Consider the following 22,233-nt stretch of genomic DNA (forward strand, 5'->3'; position numbering starts at 1 on the left):
TACGCCGCAGATGAGCATGACAACTGACCCTTGTACAGTGGTGCTGAAACAATTTTCAGTGTGGGGGTGCTGCCATCAAAGAGCTTCTGAAAATCCAGGAATCATACAAAGAACAAGTCCTGCGGAATGAGCCACGCACATTCAGAAAGAATGGGGATGCGTTGGTTACTTATTGGTAATCTTCATTAGCCTTAGTCCATTGCGTCCTTGTGACAGTCTTTACAAAGTAAGGTGATGTCACCTTCCAACAGGAAGAAAGAACAGGAGGATCCTTAAATGCTAGCCCCATGCACCCAACCTGGGTGCCAAGCCCTTGCCAAAGGACTGATGGGAAGGTGGGCAGGATGTAATGTTTGTGACAAAGACAAGATGGACTAAGGGTAATGCAGAGTTCAAAACATTGGTACTCAAATGCAAAACAGAAAAATGATTAAGCCATAATGCTTGACAAATGTATGCTCTGAGGACCAGCTAGCCACCCTAGGAATTTCCTAGATTGTTACTCACTGGAATTCAACCCAGGAAGTGGCCATTCCTCTCGTAGACCATCCCTGAACTGGAAGATATTCTAAAAAGCCTTGCAAAGCCAGAAATACTGACAACTTAATCCACCTACTCAGAGTCATAAAAGTCACCTTCTTGTCTTTTCCAGGCTGTCCAAAAGTCACAAACAAGGAGTCGGTTTTCCTGAACTGCAGAGGCCTGGTGACATGAATGAAAAGAGCTCTTTAAACATCAAGTGTATTCAGCAAATGTTCCTCCGGAGAGGAAGGAGAGGGAATGAAAGAAGGAAGAATTATTTCCTAAGATCTATCAAAAATAGACTTAACCTTTGCAGCAAAGGTAAGGCTAGGCCTTAAAGTTACCCCATCTTCCAAAGTATCAAATGAAGAGAGGACAGCATTTTAAGGCTCCCAGCTCCCCAATTGTTCTCAGCAAGGTGATAGGAAATAGGAAAATAACTTTAAAGGAAACAATCTTTATGTCTACAGTATCCAGATCCTCAAAGAGATAAAATTGCAAAGCCTATAAAAGAGTAGGAAGATTCTGAGTTGGAGAAAAGGGATTTTTCAACTGGTCTTACAATTGACAAAAGATCAGAACAGTCTAGACACCAAAGATTGTAACATCGACGAAGGTACAGAAAAGTCCCTAAAAACCTTTATCGCAAAGCAATGAGCTTTCAAAGTGGAAAGAGATTCAACTGAAACCCATTCAGAAGAAAATGCAAAATAGCAGACAAACTACAGGTAGGTGCCAAAAGATCATGAGCAGAACATCACGTCTCAAAAGACTTCCAGTTCTTTGAGTAAGACTTCGAAGTAGAAGGCCTGCTGGAGTGCTGAATTAACACCACTAAGGAAGAGGAAAGACCCTTTGCTAGCAGTCCAGACTTCTCAACCTCCAAAGCGATAGAGTGAGTTGGAGCAAGAAGGTCAGGGACGTCGTTCTGAGAGAGAAACACTTGAGCAGTACCCAAGGAGGTAGAAGAGCCAGGGGTTCAGAAGAGGAAACCATGACATCTCTGGCCAATAAGGGCCCACAAGAATAAAGTTCCCTCCCCCCTGCTGAGACTTGAAGAGAACCATCTGGATCAATAAAAAGTGGGGGAATGTATAAAGAAGACTTCTCAGCCACTTTATCACCAATACGTCCACTACCTAGGCTCCTTGTTCCAGAAGCCTGGATCAGAATCGACAAAGATGAGCATTGTCCTTGTTTGAAAAGAGATCCAGAAAGGGTTTCACAAACTCTCGGCATATCTCTCAAAACAATGACCTGGATACCGTCAGCTCCAGCAAATTTGGAAACCTCCAGCTGTCTGCCATCACATTGTCGGTGCCCTTGATGTGTACTGCCGACGTGTGCAACAGGTTGATCTCTGCCCAATAACCCAATTGTTCTGCTATTGCATTGAGGGATTTTGAATGCATGCTTCACTGTTGGTTAATGTAAAAGACAGCTACCTTATTCTCTGTCTTTACTAGCACATTTTTTTGAGACAGATGATGATGGGAAAACTTCAAAGCCCTGAAGATTACCATCAACTCCATCTATTTCCATGACCTCCGACTCTCTAGGAAAGACCACTTGAATCGACAGGATCAGTCCAACACAGTAGCTCTGCAGCCAGGTTTGCTGGCATCTGTTGCGAGGAATTCAGGAGCATCCAGGTGTATTAGTGTCCACTTAGACCAGTGGTCCTCAAACTCTTTAATGCCACATCCACCCAATGGGAAAAAAAAACATTGGTGCCGCCCCTCTGAATTGTCCACAATTCTTCTATTAAATTGACACTGTTTAAATATGTCTAGACCTATTTAAACATTGCAGTTAAGTTCTGTTACTGTTTTAAAAATGCAATCAAATACATGACTCCAAATATACTATTCTGGTCAGGCAGGCCCTACTAACCAATTGCAGCGTCATGCTCTGCTGAGTAAACTGATCTCACGACAGTGAGGAATGCACAGGCCGGGTGGTGCCCGGCGCACGAAAGCGCGCCTTCTTGTGTTGTACGTCTCTTCGTGCAAATGCAAACTCAGATTTCCTGCACTGTGGTCGGCAGGAGAGACATGGGAAGGCGCAGTAGGGAAGGCTTGAGCAACGAACCGTTGGCTATGTTTTGTTGTTACTTTGGTGACATGAGCTCAAGTAATTTGAAGCAGAAGAAACGGCCAGACCTAAAAAAAACTCTCTTACCTCCAACACCGAATAACCACTATAATTATAATATCTCAAAAGCAGCTGGCCTTGTAAACTTAATGACCAAGCAAGCCGATGCATTTTGGGTTTTGTTGTAAAAGTATAAAAATACTATCCATCCTTTCCTTTTTCTCCGGCAACAAGCGATGTTCCAAAGATATCACAGCACACAGTGAGATTGAGTGAAAGAAGAGGCACTGAGGCTGGCGTGCAGCACTCCACAGCTCTTGTTATTGTAATCCAGACAGGGGGCGGAAGTAGAAAAGTATGAAGGAATGGCGATAGTAAGACCAACTCTTCTATGTATCTGCATTTCATGGAAAAAGGATATCGTTAGTACCCATGGCCGGTTAGCTCAGTTGGTTAGAGCGTGGTGCTAATAATGCCAAGGTTGCGGGTTCGATCCCCGTACGGGTCAGGTTGCATTTTTTCTCTCAACTAAACTCTTTTTTTCTCATTTAATCAAGCTCTTATAAATCCATACACTCTGTTGCTCCAGTATACGTTCACTTTCCATTAGTCCTTCTTTTGCCACTGCTGACCAAAGCTCAAGCCGGCAGCGCCAGTAGAACAACACAAGTGCAAGGGATTGTCTCTCCAAGATGGAGACACTGCCTCAGACTAAGTCTCGTGAGAGGTGGAGGGAGACCAAGAGCTGATTATTAGATGCGTGGGGATAAGAGGAACATAACTCAGGTGAACAGATTCTGGATAGTGATGCTATAGCTAGGATCAGCAACGTTACAGGGGAAAGGATAGGAAAATAATTAGGTGACAGAAGTATAGAAGTGGCTAAAAGGGGGTGTGTCTCTTAAGAGGGCCGAAAGATACACTGAAGTCGAAGGTGAAGTGAAAGAAGAAAGAAAAATCAAAGGAAGTCGACAGTGATTGACAGAAAACTCACAAAGGCAAATTGAGCAAAAGACAAGGCCTGGGGAGTTAGACTACTTCAATGCAAAATTACGCCGCATATGAGCATGACAACTGACCCTTGTATAGTGGTGCTGAAACAATTTTCAGTGTGGGGGTGCTGCCATCAAAGGGCTTCTGAAAATCCAGGAATTATACAAAGAACAAGTCCTGCGGAATGAGCCACGCACATTCAGAAAGAGTGGTGATGCGTTGGTTACTTATTGGTAATCTTCATTAGCCTTAGTCCATTGCATCCTTGTGACAGTCATTACAAAGTAAGGTGATGTCACCTTCCAACAGGAAGAAAGAACAGGAGGATCCTTAAATGCTAGCCCCATGCACCCAACCTGGGTGCCAAGCCCTTGCCAAAGGACTGATGGGAAGGTGGGCAGGATGTAATGTTTGTGACAAAGACAAGATGGACTCAGGGTAATACAGAGTTCAAAACATTGGTACTCAAATGAAAAACAGAAAAATTATTGAGCCATAATGCTTGACAAATGTATGCTCTGAGGACCAAGTAGCCACCCTAGGAATTTCCTAGATTGTTACTCACTGGAATTCAAACCAGGAGGTGGCCATTCCTCTCGTAGACCATCCCTGAACTGGAAGATATTCTAAAAAGCCTTGCAAAGCCAGAAAAACTGACAACTTAATCCACCTACTCAGAGTCATAAAAGTCACCTTCTTGTCTTTTCCAGGCTGTCCAAAAGTCACAAACAAGGAGTCGGTTTTCCTGAACTGCAGAGGCCTGGTGACATAAATGAAAAGAGCTCTTTAAACATCAAGTGTATTCAGCAAATGTTCCTCCGGAGAGGAAGGAGAGGGAATGAAAGAAGGAAGAATTATTTCCTAAGATCTATCAAAAATAGACTTAACCTTTGCAGTAAAGGGAAGGCTAGGCCTTAAAGTTACCCCATCTTCCAAAGTATCAAATGAAGAGAGGACAGCATTTTAAGACTCCCAGCTCCCCAATTGTTCTCAGCAAGGTGATAGGAAATAGGAAAATAACTTTATAGGAAACAATCTTTAAGTCTAGAGCATCCAGATCCTGAAAGAGATAAAATTGCAAAGCCTATAAAAGAGTAGGAAGATTCTGAGTTGGAGAAAAGGGATTTTTCAACTGGTCTTACAATTGACAAAAGATCAGAACAGTCTAGACACCAAAGATTGTAACATCGACGAAGGTACAGAAAAGTCCCTAAAACCCTTTATCGCAAAGCAATGAGCTTTCAGAGTGGAAAGAGATTCAAGTGAAACCCATTCAAAAGAAAATGCAAAATAGCAGACAAACTACAGGTAGGTGCCAAAAGATCATGAGCAGAACATCACGTCTCAAAAGACTTCCAGTTCTTTGAGTAACACTTCGAAGTAGAAGGCCTGCTGGAGTGCTGAATTAACTCCACTAAGGAAGAGGAAAGACCCTTTGCTAGCAGTCCAGACTTCTCAACCTCCAAGGCGATAGAGTGAGTTGGAGCAAGAAGGTCAGGGACGACGTTCTGAGAGAGACACACTTGAGCAGTACCCAAGGAGGTAGAAGAGCCAGGGTTCAGAAGAGGAAACCATGACATCTCTGGCCAATAAGGGCCCACAAGAATAAAGTTCCCACCCCCCTGCTGAGACTTGAAGAGAGCCATCTGGATCAATAAAAAGTGGGGGAATGTATAAAGGAGACTTCTCAGCCACTTTATCACCAATACGTCCACTACCTAGGCTCCTTGTTCCAGAAGCCTGGATCAGAATCGACAAAGATGAGCATTGTCCTTGTTTGAAAAGAGATCCAGAAAGGGTTTCACAAACTCTCGGCATATCTCTCAAAACAATGACCTGGATACCGTCAGCTCCAGCAAATTTGGAAACCTCCAGCTGTCTGCCATCACATTGTCGGTGCCCTTGATGTGTACTGCCGACGTGTGCAACAGGTTGATCTCTGCCCAATAACCCAATTGTTCTGCTATTGCATTGAGGGATTTTGAATGCATGCTTCACTGTTGGTTAATGTAAAAGACAGCTACCTTATTCTCTGTCTTTACTAGCACATTTTTTTGAGACAGATGATGATGGGAAAACTTCAAAGCCCTGAAGATTACCATCAACTCCATCTATTTCCATGACCTCCGACTCTCTAGGAAAGACCACTTGAATCGACAGGATCAGTCCAACACAGTAGCTCTGCAGCCAGGTTTGCTGGCATCTGTTGCGAGGAATTCAGGAGCATCCAGGTGTATTAGTGTCCACTTAGACCAGTGGTCCTCAAACTCTTTAATGCCACATCCACCCAATGGGAAAAAAAAACATTGGTGCCGCCCCTCTGAATTGTCCACAATTCTTCTATTAAATTGACACTGTTTAAATATGTCTAGACCTATTTAAACATTGCAGTTAAGTTCTGTTACTGTTTTAAAAATGCAATCAAATACATGACTCCAAATATACTATTCTGGTCAGGCAGGCCCTACTAACCAATTGCAGCGTCATGCTCTGCTGAGTAAACTGATCTCACGACAGTGAGGAATGCACAGGCCGGGTGGTGCCCGGCGCACGAAAGCGCGCCTTCTTGTGTTGTACGTCTCTTCGTGCAAATGCAAACTCAGATTTCCTGCACTGTGGTCGGCAGGAGAGACATGGGAAGGCGCAGTAGGGAAGGCTTGAGCAACGAACCGTTGGCTATGTTTTGTTGTTACTTTGGTGACATGAGCTCAAGTAATTTGAAGCAGAAGAAACGGCCAGACCTAAAAAAAACTCTCTTACCTCCAACACCGAATAACCACTATAATTATAATATCTCAAAAGCAGCTGGCCTTGTAAACTTAATGACCAAGCAAGCCGATGCATTTTGGGTTTTGTTGTAAAAGTATAAAAATACTATCCATCCTTTCCTTTTTCTCCGGCAACAAGCGATGTTCCAAAGATATCACAGCACACAGTGAGATTGAGTGAAAGAAGAGGCACTGAGGCTGGCGTGCAGCACTCCACAGCTCTTGTTATTGTAATCCAGACAGGGGGCGGAAGTAGAAAAGTATGAAGGAATGGCGATAGTAAGACCAACTCTTCTATGTATCTGCATTTCATGGAAAAAGGATATCTTTAGTACCCATGGCCGGTTAGCTCAGTTGGTTAGAGCGTGGTGCTAATAATGCCAAGGTTGCGGGTTCGATCCCCGTACGGGTCAGGTTGCATTTTTTCTCTCAACTAAACTCTTTTTTTCTCATTTAATCAAGCTCTTATAAATCCATACACTCTGTTGCTCCAGTATACGTTCACTTTCCATTAGTCCTTCTTTTGCCACTGCTGACCAAAGCTCAAGCCGGCAGCGCCAGTAGAACAACACAAGTGCAAGGGATTGTCTCTCCAAGATGGAGACACTGCCTCAGACTAAGTCTCGTGAGAGGTGGAGGGAGACCAAGAGCTGATTATTAGATGCGTGGGGATAAGAGGAACATAACTCAGGTGAACAGATTCTGGATAGTGATGCTATAGCTAGGATCAGCAACGTTACAGGGGAAAGGATAGGAAAATAATTAGGTGACAGAAGTATAGAAGTGGCTAAAAGGGGGTGTGTCTCTTAAGAGGGCCGAAAGATACACTGAAGTCGAAGGTGAAGTGAAAGAAGAAAGAAAAATCAAAGGAAGTCGACAGTGATTGACAGAAAACTCACAAAGGCAAATTGAGCAAAAGACAAGGCCTGGGGAGTTAGACTACTTCAATGCAAAATTACGCCGCATATGAGCATGACAACTGACCCTTGTATAGTGGTGCTGAAACAATTTTCAGTGTGGGGGTGCTGCCATCAAAGGGCTTCTGAAAATCCAGGAATTATACAAAGAACAAGTCCTGCGGAATGAGCCACGCACATTCAGAAAGAGTGGTGATGCGTTGGTTACTTATTGGTAATCTTCATTAGCCTTAGTCCATTGCATCCTTGTGACAGTCATTACAAAGTAAGGTGATGTCACCTTCCAACAGGAAGAAAGAACAGGAGGATCCTTAAATGCTAGCCCCATGCACCCAACCTGGGTGCCAAGCCCTTGCCAAAGGACTGATGGGAAGGTGGGCAGGATGTAATGTTTGTGACAAAGACAAGATGGACTCAGGGTAATACAGAGTTCAAAACATTGGTACTCAAATGAAAAACAGAAAAATTATTGAGCCATAATGCTTGACAAATGTATGCTCTGAGGACCAAGTAGCCACCCTAGGAATTTCCTAGATTGTTACTCACTGGAATTCAAACCAGGAGGTGGCCATTCCTCTCGTAGACCATCCCTGAACTGGAAGATATTCTAAAAAGCCTTGCAAAGCCAGAAAAACTGACAACTTAATCCACCTACTCAGAGTCATAAAAGTCACCTTCTTGTCTTTTCCAGGCTGTCCAAAAGTCACAAACAAGGAGTCGGTTTTCCTGAACTGCAGAGGCCTGGTGACATAAATGAAAAGAGCTCTTTAAACATCAAGTGTATTCAGCAAATGTTCCTCCGGAGAGGAAGGAGAGGGAATGAAAGAAGGAAGAATTATTTCCTAAGATCTATCAAAAATAGACTTAACCTTTGCAGTAAAGGGAAGGCTAGGCCTTAAAGTTACCCCATCTTCCAAAGTATCAAATGAAGAGAGGACAGCATTTTAAGACTCCCAGCTCCCCAATTGTTCTCAGCAAGGTGATAGGAAATAGGAAAATAACTTTATAGGAAACAATCTTTAAGTCTAGAGCATCCAGATCCTGAAAGAGATAAAATTGCAAAGCCTATAAAAGAGTAGGAAGATTCTGAGTTGGAGAAAAGGGATTTTTCAACTGGTCTTACAATTGACAAAAGATCAGAACAGTCTAGACACCAAAGATTGTAACATCGACGAAGGTACAGAAAAGTCCCTAAAACCCTTTATCGCAAAGCAATGAGCTTTCAGAGTGGAAAGAGATTCAAGTGAAACCCATTCAAAAGAAAATGCAAAATAGCAGACAAACTACAGGTAGGTGCCAAAAGATCATGAGCAGAACATCACGTCTCAAAAGACTTCCAGTTCTTTGAGTAACACTTCGAAGTAGAAGGCCTGCTGGAGTGCTGAATTAACTCCACTAAGGAAGAGGAAAGACCCTTTGCTAGCAGTCCAGACTTCTCAACCTCCAAGGCGATAGAGTGAGTTGGAGCAAGAAGGTCAGGGACGACGTTCTGAGAGAGACACACTTGAGCAGTACCCAAGGAGGTAGAAGAGCCAGGGTTCAGAAGAGGAAACCATGACATCTCTGGCCAATAAGGGCCCACAAGAATAAAGTTCCCACCCCCCTGCTGAGACTTGAAGAGAGCCATCTGGATCAATAAAAAGTGGGGGAATGTATAAAGGAGACTTCTCAGCCACTTTATCACCAATACGTCCACTACCTAGGCTCCTTGTTCCAGAAGCCTGGATCAGAATCGACAAAGATGAGCATTGTCCTTGTTTGAAAAGAGATCCAGAAAGGGTTTCACAAACTCTCGGCATATCTCTCAAAACAATGACCTGGATACCGTCAGCTCCAGCAAATTTGGAAACCTCCAGCTGTCTGCCATCACATTGTCGGTGCCCTTGATGTGTACTGCCGACGTGTGCAACAGGTTGATCTCTGCCCAATAACCCAATTGTTCTGCTATTGCATTGAGGGATTTTGAATGCATGCTTCACTGTTGGTTAATGTAAAAGACAGCTACCTTATTCTCTGTCTTTACTAGCACATTTTTTTGAGACAGATGATGATGGGAAAACTTCAAAGCCCTGAAGATTACCATCAACTCCATCTATTTCCATGACCTCCGACTCTCTAGGAAAGACCACTTGAATCGACAGGATCAGTCCAACACAGTAGCTCTGCAGCCAGGTTTGCTGGCATCTGTTGCGAGGAATTCAGGAGCATCCAGGTGTATTAGTGTCCACTTAGACCAGTGGTCCTCAAACTCTTTAATGCCACATCCACCCAATGGGAAAAAAAAACATTGGTGCCGCCCCTCTGAATTGTCCACAATTCTTCTATTAAATTGACACTGTTTAAATATGTCTAGACCTATTTAAACATTGCAGTTAAGTTCTGTTACTGTTTTAAAAATGCAATCAAATACATGACTCCAAATATACTATTCTGGTCAGGCAGGCCCTACTAACCAATTGCAGCGTCATGCTCTGCTGAGTAAACTGATCTCACGACAGTGAGGAATGCACAGGCCGGGTGGTGCCCGGCGCACGAAAGCGCGCCTTCTTGTGTTGTACGTCTCTTCGTGCAAATGCAAACTCAGATTTCCTGCACTGTGGTCGGCAGGAGAGACATGGGAAGGCGCAGTAGGGAAGGCTTGAGCAACGAACCGTTGGCTATGTTTTGTTGTTACTTTGGTGACATGAGCTCAAGTAATTTGAAGCAGAAGAAACGGCCAGACCTAAAAAAAACTCTCTTACCTCCAACACCGAATAACCACTATAATTATAATATCTCAAAAGCAGCTGGCCTTGTAAACTTAATGACCAAGCAAGCCGATGCATTTTGGGTTTTGTTGTAAAAGTATAAAAATACTATCCATCCTTTCCTTTTTCTCCGGCAACAAGCGATGTTCCAAAGATATCACAGCACACAGTGAGATTGAGTGAAAGAAGAGGCACTGAGGCTGGCGTGCAGCACTCCACAGCTCTTGTTATTGTAATCCAGACAGGGGGCGGAAGTAGAAAAGTATGAAGGAATGGCGATAGTAAGACCAACTCTTCTATGTATCTGCATTTCATGGAAAAAGGATATCTTTAGTACCCATGGCCGGTTAGCTCAGTTGGTTAGAGCGTGGTGCTAATAATGCCAAGGTTGCGGGTTCGATCCCCGTACGGGTCAGGTTGCATTTTTTCTCTCAACTAAACTCTTTTTTTCTCATTTAATCAAGCTCTTATAAATCCATACACTCTGTTGCTCCAGTATACGTTCACTTTCCATTAGTCCTTCTTTTGCCACTGCTGACCAAAGCTCAAGCCGGCAGCGCCAGTAGAACAACACAAGTGCAAGGGATTGTCTCTCCAAGATGGAGACACTGCCTCAGACTAAGTCTCGTGAGAGGTGGAGGGAGACCAAGAGCTGATTATTAGATGCGTGGGGATAAGAGGAACATAACTCAGGTGAACAGATTCTGGATAGTGATGCTATAGCTAGGATCAGCAACGTTACAGGGGAAAGGATAGGAAAATAATTAGGTGACAGAAGTATAGAAGTGGCTAAAAGGGGGTGTGTCTCTTAAGAGGGCCGAAAGATACACTGAAGTCGAAGGTGAAGTGAAAGAAGAAAGAAAAATCAAAGGAAGTCGACAGTGATTGACAGAAAACTCACAAAGGCAAATTGAGCAAAAGACAAGGCCTGGGGAGTTAGACTACTTCAATGCAAAATTACGCCGCATATGAGCATGACAACTGACCCTTGTATAGTGGTGCTGAAACAATTTTCAGTGTGGGGGTGCTGCCATCAAAGGGCTTCTGAAAATCCAGGAATTATACAAAGAACAAGTCCTGCGGAATGAGCCACGCACATTCAGAAAGAGTGGTGATGCGTTGGTTACTTATTGGTAATCTTCATTAGCCTTAGTCCATTGCATCCTTGTGACAGTCATTACAAAGTAAGGTGATGTCACCTTCCAACAGGAAGAAAGAACAGGAGGATCCTTAAATGCTAGCCCCATGCACCCAACCTGGGTGCCAAGCCCTTGCCAAAGGACTGATGGGAAGGTGGGCAGGATGTAATGTTTGTGACAAAGACAAGATGGACTCAGGGTAATACAGAGTTCAAAACATTGGTACTCAAATGAAAAACAGAAAAATTATTGAGCCATAATGCTTGACAAATGTATGCTCTGAGGACCAAGTAGCCACCCTAGGAATTTCCTAGATTGTTACTCACTGGAATTCAAACCAGGAGGTGGCCATTCCTCTCGTAGACCATCCCTGAACTGGAAGATATTCTAAAAAGCCTTGCAAAGCCAGAAAAACTGACAACTTAATCCACCTACTCAGAGTCATAAAAGTCACCTTCTTGTCTTTTCCAGGCTGTCCAAAAGTCACAAACAAGGAGTCGGTTTTCCTGAACTGCAGAGGCCTGGTGACATAAATGAAAAGAGCTCTTTAAACATCAAGTGTATTCAGCAAATGTTCCTCCGGAGAGGAAGGAGAGGGAATGAAAGAAGGAAGAATTATTTCCTAAGATCTATCAAAAATAGACTTAACCTTTGCAGTAAAGGGAAGGCTAGGCCTTAAAGTTACCCCATCTTCCAAAGTATCAAATGAAGAGAGGACAGCATTTTAAGACTCCCAGCTCCCCAATTGTTCTCAGCAAGGTGATAGGAAATAGGAAAATAACTTTATAGGAAACAATCTTTAAGTCTAGAGCATCCAGATCCTGAAAGAGATAAAATTGCAAAGCCTATAAAAGAGTAGGAAGATTCTGAGTTGGAGAAAAGGGATTTTTCAACTGGTCTTACAATTGACAAAAGATCAGAACAGTCTAGACACCAAAGATTGTAACATCGACGAAGGTACAGAAAAGTCCCTAAAACCCTTTATCGCAAAGCAATGAGCTTTCAGAGTGGAAAGAGATTCAAGTGAAACCCATTCAAAAGAAAATGCAAAATAGCAGACAAACTACAGGTAGGTGCCAAAAGATCATGAGCAGAACATCACGTCTCAAAAGACTTCCAGTTCTTTGAGTAACACTTCGAAGTAGAAGGCCTGCTGGAGTGCTGAATTAACTCCACTAAGGAAGAGGAAAGACCCTTTGCTAGCAGTCCAGACTTCTCAACCTCCAAGGCGATAGAGTGAGTTGGAGCAAGAAGGTCAGGGACGACGTTCTGAGAGAGACACACTTGAGCAGTACCCAAGGAGGTAGAAGAGCCAGGGTTCAGAAGAGGAAACCATGACATCTCTGGCCAATAAGGGCCCACAAGAATAAAGTTCCCACCCCCCTGCTGAGACTTGAAGAGAGCCATCTGGATCAATAAAAAGTGGGGGAATGTATAAAGGAGACTTCTCAGCCACTTTATCACCAATACGTCCACTACCTAGGCTCCTTGTTCCAGAAGCCTGGATCAGAATCGACAAAGATGAGCATTGTCCTTGTTTGAAAAGAGATCCAGAAAGGGTTTCACAAACTCTCGGCATATCTCTCAAAACAATGACCTGGATACCGTCAGCTCCAGCAAATTTGGAAACCTCCAGCTGTCTGCCATCACATTGTCGGTGCCCTTGATGTGTACTGCCGACGTGTGCAACAGGTTGATCTCTGCCCAATAACCCAATTGTTCTGCTATTGCATTGAGGGATTTTGAATGCATGCTTCACTGTTGGTTAATGTAAAAGACAGCTACCTTATTCTCTGTCTTTACTAGCACATTTTTTTGAGACAGATGATGATGGGAAAACTTCAAAGCCCTGAAGATTACCATCAACTCCATCTATTTCCATGACCTCCGACTCTCTAGGAAAGACCACTTGAATCGACAGGATCAGTCCAACACAGTAGCTCTGCAGCCAGGTTTGCTGGCATCTGTTGCGAGGAATTCAGGAGCATCCAGGTGTATTAGTGTCCACTTAGACCAGTGGTCCTCAAACTCTTTAATGCCACATCCACCCAATGGGAAAAAAAAACATTGGTGCCGCCCCTCTGAATTGTCCACAATTCTTCTATTAAATTGACACTGTTTAAATATGTCTAGACCTATTTAAACATTGCAGTTAAGTTCTGTTACTGTTTTAAAAATGCAATCAAATACATGACTCCAAATATACTATTCTGGTCAGGCAGGCCCTACTAACCAATTGCAGCGTCATGCTCTGCTGAGTAAACTGATCTCACGACAGTGAGGAATGCACAGGCCGGGTGGTGCCCGGCGCACGAAAGCGCGCCTTCTTGTGTTGTACGTCTCTTCGTGCAAATGCAAACTCAGATTTCCTGCACTGTGGTCGGCAGGAGAGACATGGGAAGGCGCAGTAGGGAAGGCTTGAGCAACGAACCGTTGGCTATGTTTTGTTGTTACTTTGGTGACATGAGCTCAAGTAATTTGAAGCAGAAGAAACGGCCAGACCTAAAAAAAACTCTCTTACCTCCAACACCGAATAACCACTATAATTATAATATCTCAAAAGCAGCTGGCCTTGTAAACTTAATGACCAAGCAAGCCGATGCATTTTGGGTTTTGTTGTAAAAGTATAAAAATACTATCCATCCTTTCCTTTTTCTCCGGCAACAAGCGATGTTCCAAAGATATCACAGCACACAGTGAGATTGAGTGAAAGAAGAGGCACTGAGGCTGGCGTGCAGCACTCCACAGCTCTTGTTATTGTAATCCAGACAGGGGGCGGAAGTAGAAAAGTATGAAGGAATGGCGATAGTAAGACCAACTCTTCTATGTATCTGCATTTCATGGAAAAAGGATATCTTTAGTACCCATGGCCGGTTAGCTCAGTTGGTTAGAGCGTGGTGCTAATAATGCCAAGGTTGCGGGTTCGATCCCCGTACGGGTCAGGTTGCATTTTTTCTCTCAACTAAACTCTTTTTTTCTCATTTAATCAAGCTCTTATAAATCCATACACTCTGTTGCTCCAGTATACGTTCACTTTCCATTAGTCCTTCTTTTGCCACTGCTGACCAAAGCTCAAGCCGGCAGCGCCAGTAGAACAACACAAGTGCAAGGGATTGTCTCTCCAAGATGGAGACACTGCCTCAGACTAAGTCTCGTGAGAGGTGGAGGGAGACCAAGAGCTGATTATTAGATGCGTGGGGATAAGAGGAACATAACTCAGGTGAACAGATTCTGGATAGTGATGCTATAGCTAGGATCAGCAACGTTACAGGGGAAAGGATAGGAAAATAATTAGGTGACAGAAGTATAGAAGTGGCTAAAAGGGGGTGTGTCTCTTAAGAGGGCCGAAAGATACACTGAAGTCGAAGGTGAAGTGAAAGAAGAAAGAAAAATCAAAGGAAGTCGACAGTGATTGACAGAAAACTCACAAAGGCAAATTGAGCAAAAGACAAGGCCTGGGGAGTTAGACTACTTCAATGCAAAATTACGCCGCATATGAGCATGACAACTGACCCTTGTATAGTGGTGCTGAAACAATTTTCAGTGTGGGGGTGCTGCCATCAAAGGGCTTCTGAAAATCCAGGAATTATACAAAGAACAAGTCCTGCGGAATGAGCCACGCACATTCAGAAAGAGTGGTGATGCGTTGGTTACTTATTGGTAATCTTCATTAGCCTTAGTCCATTGCATCCTTGTGACAGTCATTACAAAGTAAGGTGATGTCACCTTCCAACAGGAAGAAAGAACAGGAGGATCCTTAAATGCTAGCCCCATGCACCCAACCTGGGTGCCAAGCCCTTGCCAAAGGACTGATGGGAAGGTGGGCAGGATGTAATGTTTGTGACAAAGACAAGATGGACTCAGGGTAATACAGAGTTCAAAACATTGGTACTCAAATGAAAAACAGAAAAATTATTGAGCCATAATGCTTGACAAATGTATGCTCTGAGGACCAAGTAGCCACCCTAGGAATTTCCTAGATTGTTACTCACTGGAATTCAAACCAGGAGGTGGCCATTCCTCTCGTAGACCATCCCTGAACTGGAAGATATTCTAAAAAGCCTTGCAAAGCCAGAAAAACTGACAACTTAATCCACCTACTCAGAGTCATAAAAGTCACCTTCTTGTCTTTTCCAGGCTGTCCAAAAGTCACAAACAAGGAGTCGGTTTTCCTGAACTGCAGAGGCCTGGTGACATAAATGAAAAGAGCTCTTTAAACATCAAGTGTATTCAGCAAATGTTCCTCCGGAGAGGAAGGAGAGGGAATGAAAGAAGGAAGAATTATTTCCTAAGATCTATCAAAAATAGACTTAACCTTTGCAGTAAAGGGAAGGCTAGGCCTTAAAGTTACCCCATCTTCCAAAGTATCAAATGAAGAGAGGACAGCATTTTAAGACTCCCAGCTCCCCAATTGTTCTCAGCAAGGTGATAGGAAATAGGAAAATAACTTTATAGGAAACAATCTTTAAGTCTAGAGCATCCAGATCCTGAAAGAGATAAAATTGCAAAGCCTATAAAAGAGTAGGAAGATTCTGAGTTGGAGAAAAGGGATTTTTCAACTGGTCTTACAATTGACAAAAGATCAGAACAGTCTAGACACCAAAGATTGTAACATCGACGAAGGTACAGAAAAGTCCCTAAAACCCTTTATCGCAAAGCAATGAGCTTTCAGAGTGGAAAGAGATTCAAGTGAAACCCATTCAAAAGAAAATGCAAAATAGCAGACAAACTACAGGTAGGTGCCAAAAGATCATGAGCAGAACATCACGTCTCAAAAGACTTCCAGTTCTTTGAGTAACACTTCGAAGTAGAAGGCCTGCTGGAGTGCTGAATTAACTCCACTAAGGAAGAGGAAAGACCCTTTGCTAGCAGTCCAGACTTCTCAACCTCCAAGGCGATAGAGTGAGTTGGAGCAAGAAGGTCAGGGACGACGTTCTGAGAGAGACACACTTGAGCAGTACCCAAGGAGGTAGAAGAGCCAGGGTTCAGAAGAGGAAACCATGACATCTCTGGCCAATAAGGGCCCACAAGAATAAAGTTCCCTCCCCCCTGCTGAGACTTGAAGAGAGCCATCTGGATCAATAAAAAGTGGGGGAATGTATAAAGGAGACTTCTCAGCCACTTTATCACCAATACGTCCACTACCTAGGCTCCTTGTTCCAGAAGCCTGGATCAGAATCGACAAAGATGAGCATTGTCCTTGTTTGAAAAGAGATCCAGAAAGGGTTTCACAAACTCTCGGCATATCTCTCAAAACAATGACCTGGATACCGTCAGCTCCAGCAAATTTGGAAACCTCCAGCTGTCTGCCATCACATTGTCGGTGCCCTTGATGTGTACTGCCGACGTGTGCAACAGGTTGATCTCTGCCCAATAACCCAATTGTTCTGCTATTGCATTGAGGGATTTTGAATGCATGCTTCACTGTTGGTTAATGTAAAAGACAGCTACCTTATTCTCTGTCTTTACTAGCACATTTTTTTGAGACAGATGATGATGGGAAAACTTCAAAGCCCTGAAGATTACCATCAACTCCATCTATTTCCATGACCTCCGACTCTCTAGGAAAGACCACTTGAATCGACAGGATCAGTCCAACACAGTAGCTCTGCAGCCAGGTTTGCTGGCATCTGTTGCGAGGAATTCAGGAGCATCCAGGTGTATTAGTGTCCACTTAGACCAGTGGTCCTCAAACTCTTTAATGCCACATCCACCCAATGGGAAAAAAAAACATTGGTGCCGCCCCTCTGAATTGTCCACAATTCTTCTATTAAATTGACACTGTTTAAATATGTCTAGACCTATTTAAACATTGCAGTTAAGTTCTGTTACTGTTTTAAAAATGCAATCAAATACATGACTCCAAATATACTATTCTGGTCAGGCAGGCCCTACTAACCAATTGCAGCGTCATGCTCTGCTGAGTAAACTGATCTCACGACAGTGAGGAATGCACAGGCCGGGTGGTGCCCGGCGCACGAAAGCGCGCCTTCTTGTGTTGTACGTCTCTTCGTGCAAATGCAAACTCAGATTTCCTGCACTGTGGTCGGCAGGAGAGACATGGGAAGGCGCAGTAGGGAAGGCTTGAGCAACGAACCGTTGGCTATGTTTTGTTGTTACTTTGGTGACATGAGCTCAAGTAATTTGAAGCAGAAGAAACGGCCAGACCTAAAAAAAACTCTCTTACCTCCAACACCGAATAACCACTATAATTATAATATCTCAAAAGCAGCTGGCCTTGTAAACTTAATGACCAAGCAAGCCGATGCATTTTGGGTTTTGTTGTAAAAGTATAAAAATACTATCCATCCTTTCCTTTTTCTCCGGCAACAAGCGATGTTCCAAAGATATCACAGCACACAGTGAGATTGAGTGAAAGAAGAGGCACTGAGGCTGGCGTGCAGCACTCCACAGCTCTTGTTATTGTAATCCAGACAGGGGGCGGAAGTAGAAAAGTATGAAGGAATGGCGATAGTAAGACCAACTCTTCTATGTATCTGCATTTCATGGAAAAAGGATATCTTTAGTACCCATGGCCGGTTAGCTCAGTTGGTTAGAGCGTGGTGCTAATAATGCCAAGGTTGCGGGTTCGATCCCCGTACGGGTCAGGTTGCATTTTTTCTCTCAACTAAACTCTTTTTTTCTCATTTAATCAAGCTCTTATAAATCCATACACTCTGTTGCTCCAGTATACGTTCACTTTCCATTAGTCCTTCTTTTGCCACTGCTGACCAAAGCTCAAGCCGGCAGCGCCAGTAGAACAACACAAGTGCAAGGGATTGTCTCTCCAAGATGGAGACACTGCCTCAGACTAAGTCTCGTGAGAGGTGGAGGGAGACCAAGAGCTGATTATTAGATGCGTGGGGATAAGAGGAACATAACTCAGGTGAACCGATTCTGGATAGTGATGCTTTAGCTAGGATCAGCAACGTTACAGGGGAAAGGATAGGAAAATAATTAGGTGACAGAAGTATAGAAGTGGCTACAAGGGGGTGTGTCTCTTAAGAGGGCCGAAAGATACACTGAAGGCGAAGGTGAAGTAAAAGAAGAAAGAAAGATCAAAGGAAGTCGACAGTGATTGAGAGAAAACTCACAAAGGCAAATTGAGCAAAAGACAAGGCCTGGGGAGTTAGACTACTTCAATGCAAATTTACGCCGCAGATGAGCATGACAACTGACCCTTGTACAGTGGTGCTGAAACTATTTTCAGTGTGGGGGTGCTGCCATCAAAGGGCTTCTGAAAATCCTGGAATCATACAAAGAACAAGTCCTGCGGAATGAGCCACGCACATTCAGAAAGAATGGTGATGCGTTGGTTACTTATTGGTAATCTTCATTAGCCTTAGTCCATTGCGTCCTTGTGACAGTCATTACAAAGTAAGGTGATGTCACCTTCCAACAGGAAGAAAGAACAGGAGGATCCTTAAATGCTAGCCCCATGCACCCAACCTGGGTGCCAAGCCCTTGCCAAAGGATTGATGGGAAGGTGGGCAGGATGTAATGTTTGTGACAAAGACAAGATGGACTGAGGGTAATGCAGAGTTCAAAACATTGGTACTGAAATGCAAAACAGAAAAATTATTAAGCCATAATGCTTGACAAATGTATGCTCTGAGGACCAAGTAGCCACCCTAGGAATTTCCTAGATTGTTACTCACTGGAATTCAACCCAGGAGGTGGCCATTCCTCTCGTAGACCATCCCTGAACTGGAATATATTCTAAAAAGCCTTGCAAAGCCAGAAAAATTGACAACTTAATCCACCTACTCAGAGTCATAAAAGTCACCTTCTTGTCTTTTCCAGGCTGTCCAAAAGTCACAAACAAGGAGTCGGTTTTCCTGAACTGCAGAGGCCTGGTGACATAAATGAAAAGAGCTCTTTAAACATCAAGTGTATTCAGCAAATGTTCCTCCGGAGAGGAAGGAGAGGGAATGAAAGAAGGAAGAATTATTTCCTAAGATCTATCAAAAATAGACTTAACCTTTGCAGCAAAGGTAAGGCTAGGCCTTAAAGTTAACCCATCTTCCAAAGTATCAAATGAAGAGAGGACAGCATTTTAAGGCTCCCAGCTCCCCAATTGTTCTCAGCAAGGTGATAGGAAATAGGAAAATAACTTTACAGTAAACAATCTTTATGTCTACAGTATCCAGATCCTCAAAGAGATAAAATTGCAAAGCCTATAAAAGAGTAGGAAGATTCTGAGTTGGAGAAAAGGGATTTTTCAACTGGTCTTACAATTGTCAAAAGATCAGAACAGTCTAGACACCAAAGATTGTAACATCGACGAAGGTACAGAAAAGTCCCTAAAAACCTTTATCGCAAAGCAATGAGCTTTCAGAGTGGAAAGAGATTCAAGTGAAACCCATTCAGAAGACAAACTACAGGTAGGTGCCAAAAGATCATGAGCAGAACATCACGTCTCAAAAGACTTCCAGTTCTTTGAGTAAGACTTCGAAGTAGAAGGCCTGCTGGAGTGCTGAATTAACTCCACTAAGGAAGAGGAAAGACCCTTTGCTAGCAGTCCAGACTTCTCAACCTCCAATGCGATAGAGTTAGTTGGAGCAACAAGGTCAGGGACGACGTTCTGAGAGAGACACACTTGAGCAGTACCCAAGGAGGTAGAAGAGCCAGGGGTTCAGAAGAGGAAACCATGACATCTCTGGCCAATAAGGGCCCACAAGAATAAAGTTCCCTCCCCCCTGCTGAGACTTGAAGAGAACCATCTGGATCAATAAAAAGTGGGGGAATGTATAAAGGAGACTTCTCAGCCACTTTATCACCAATACGTCCACTACCTAGGCTCCTTGTTCCGGAAGCCTGGATCAGAATCGACAAAGATGAGCATTGGCCTTGTTTGAAAAGAGATCCAGAAAGGGTTTCACAAACTCTCGGCATATCTCTCAAAACAACGACCTGGATAACGTCAACTCCAGCAAATTTGGAAACCTCCAGCTGTCTGCCATCACATTGTCGGTGCCCTTGATGTGTACTGCCGACGTGAGCAACAGGTTGATCTCTGCCCAATAACCCAATTGTTCTGCTATTGCATTGAGGGATTTTGAATGCATGCTTCACTGTTGGTTAATGTAAAAGACAGCTACCTTATTCTCTGTCTTTACTAGCACATTTTTTTGAGACAGATGATGATGGGAAAACTTCAAAGCCCTGAAGATTACCATCAACTCCATCTATTTCCATGACCTCCGACTCTCTAGGAAAGACCACTTGAATCGACAGGATCAGTCCAACACAGTAGCTCTCCAGCCAGGTTTGCTGGCATCTGTTGCGAGGAATTCAGGAGCATCCAGGTGTATTAGTGTCCACTTAGACCAGTGGTCTTCAAACTCTTTAATGCCGCATCCACCCAATGGGAAAAAAAAACATTGGTGCCTCCCCTCTGAATTGTCCACAATTCTTCTATTAAATTGACACTGTTTAAATATGTCTAGACCTATTTAAACATTGCAGTTAAGTTCTGTTACTGTTTTAAAAATGCAATCAAATACATGACCCCAAATATACTATTCTGGTAAGGCCTGCCCTACTAACCAATTGCAGCGTCATGCTCTGCTGAGTAAACTGATCTCACGACAGTGAGGAATGCACAGGCCGGGTGGTGCACGGCGCACGAAAGCGCGCCTTCTTGTGTTGTACGTCTCTTCGCGCAAATGCAAACTCAGATTTCCTGCACTGTGGTCGGCAGGAGAGACATGGGAAGGCGCAGTAGGGAAGGCTTGAGCATCGAACCATTGGCTATGTTTTGTTGTTACTTTGTTGACATGAGCTCAAGTAATTTGAAGCAGAAGGATCGGCCAGACCTAAAAAAAACTCTCTTACCTCCAACGCGGAATAACCACTATAATTATAATATCTCAAAAGCAGCTGGCCTTGTAAACTTAATGAAAAAGCAAGCTGATGCATTTTGGGTTTTGTTGTAAAAGAATAAAAATACTATCCATCCTTTCCTTTTTTTCCGGCAACAAGCGATGTTACAAAGATATCACAGCACACAGTGAGATTGAGTGAAAGAAGAGGCATTGAGGTTGGCGTGCAGCACTCCACATCTCTTGTTATTGTAATCCAGACAGGGGGCGGAAGGAGAAAAGTATGAAGGAATTGCGATAGTGAGACCAACTCTTCTATCTATCTGCATTTCATGGAAAAAGGATATCCATAGTACTCATGGCCGGTTAGCTCAGTTGGTTAGAGCGTGGTGCTAATAATGCCAAGGTCGGGGGTTCGATCCCCGTACGGGCCAGGTTGCATTTTTTCTCTCAACTAAACTCTTTTTTTCTCATTTAATCAAGCTCTTATAAATCCATACACTCTGTTGCTCCAGTATACGTTCACTTTCCATTAGTCCTTCTTTTGCCACTGCTCACCAAAGCTCAAGCCGGCAGTGCCAGTAGAACAACACAAGTGCAAGGGATTGTCTCTCCAAGATGGAGACACTGCCTCAGACTATGTCTCGTGAGAGGTGGAGGGAGACCAAGAGCTGATTATTAGATGCGTGGGGATAAGAGGAACATAACTCAGGTGAACAGATTCTGGAAAGTGATGCTATAGCTAGGATCAGCAACGTTACAGGGGAAAGGATAGGAAAATAATTAGGTGACAGAAGTATAGAAGTGGCTACAAGGGGGTGTGTCTCTTAAGAGGGCCGAAAGATACACTGAAGGCGAAGGTGAAGTAAAAGAATAAAGAAAGATCAAAGGAAGTCGACAGTGATTGAGAGAAAACTCACAAAGGCAAATTGAGCAAAAGACAAGGCCTGGGGAGTTAGACTACTTCAATGCAAATTTACGCCGCAGATGAGCATGACAACTGACCCTTGTACAGTGGTGCTGAAACAATTTTCAGTGTGGGGGTCCTGCCATCAAAGGGCTTCTGAAAATCCAGGAATCATACAAAGAACAAGTCCTGCGGAATGAGCCACGCACATTCAGAAAGAATGGTGATGCGTTGGTTACTCATTGGTAATCTTCATTAGCCTTAGTCCATTGCGTCTTTGTGACAGTCATTACAAAGTAAGGTGATGTCAACTTCCAACAGG

At 43.5% G+C, this 22,233-nt stretch overlaps 5 non-coding genes across 5 annotated transcripts; all 5 read left to right on the plus strand.

The window, feature by feature from the left end:
* The first annotated feature begins 3,050 nt into the window (after positions 1-3,050).
* Positions 3,051-3,124, plus strand: TRNAI-AAU (transfer RNA isoleucine (anticodon AAU)). The gene has a single exon. It is a non-coding gene; the product is annotated as a tRNA-Ile (tRNA).
* A 3,592-nt stretch (positions 3,125-6,716) lies between these two features.
* On the plus strand, positions 6,717-6,790 carry TRNAI-AAU (transfer RNA isoleucine (anticodon AAU)). Its single transcript has one exon. It is a non-coding gene; the product is annotated as a tRNA-Ile (tRNA).
* Positions 6,791-10,382: 3,592 nt separating this feature from the next.
* TRNAI-AAU (transfer RNA isoleucine (anticodon AAU)) lies at positions 10,383-10,456 on the plus strand. Its single transcript has one exon. It is a non-coding gene; the product is annotated as a tRNA-Ile (tRNA).
* Positions 10,457-14,048: 3,592 nt separating this feature from the next.
* On the plus strand, positions 14,049-14,122 carry TRNAI-AAU (transfer RNA isoleucine (anticodon AAU)). The gene has a single exon. It is a non-coding gene; the product is annotated as a tRNA-Ile (tRNA).
* Positions 14,123-17,714: 3,592 nt separating this feature from the next.
* On the plus strand, positions 17,715-17,788 carry TRNAI-AAU (transfer RNA isoleucine (anticodon AAU)). Its single transcript has one exon. It is a non-coding gene; the product is annotated as a tRNA-Ile (tRNA).
* The last annotated feature ends 4,445 nt before the right edge of the window (positions 17,789-22,233 follow it).

Source organism: Pleurodeles waltl, chromosome 12 (assembly GCF_031143425.1).
Source record: "Pleurodeles waltl isolate 20211129_DDA chromosome 12, aPleWal1.hap1.20221129, whole genome shotgun sequence".
NCBI lineage: Eukaryota > Metazoa > Chordata > Amphibia > Caudata > Salamandridae > Pleurodeles > Pleurodeles waltl.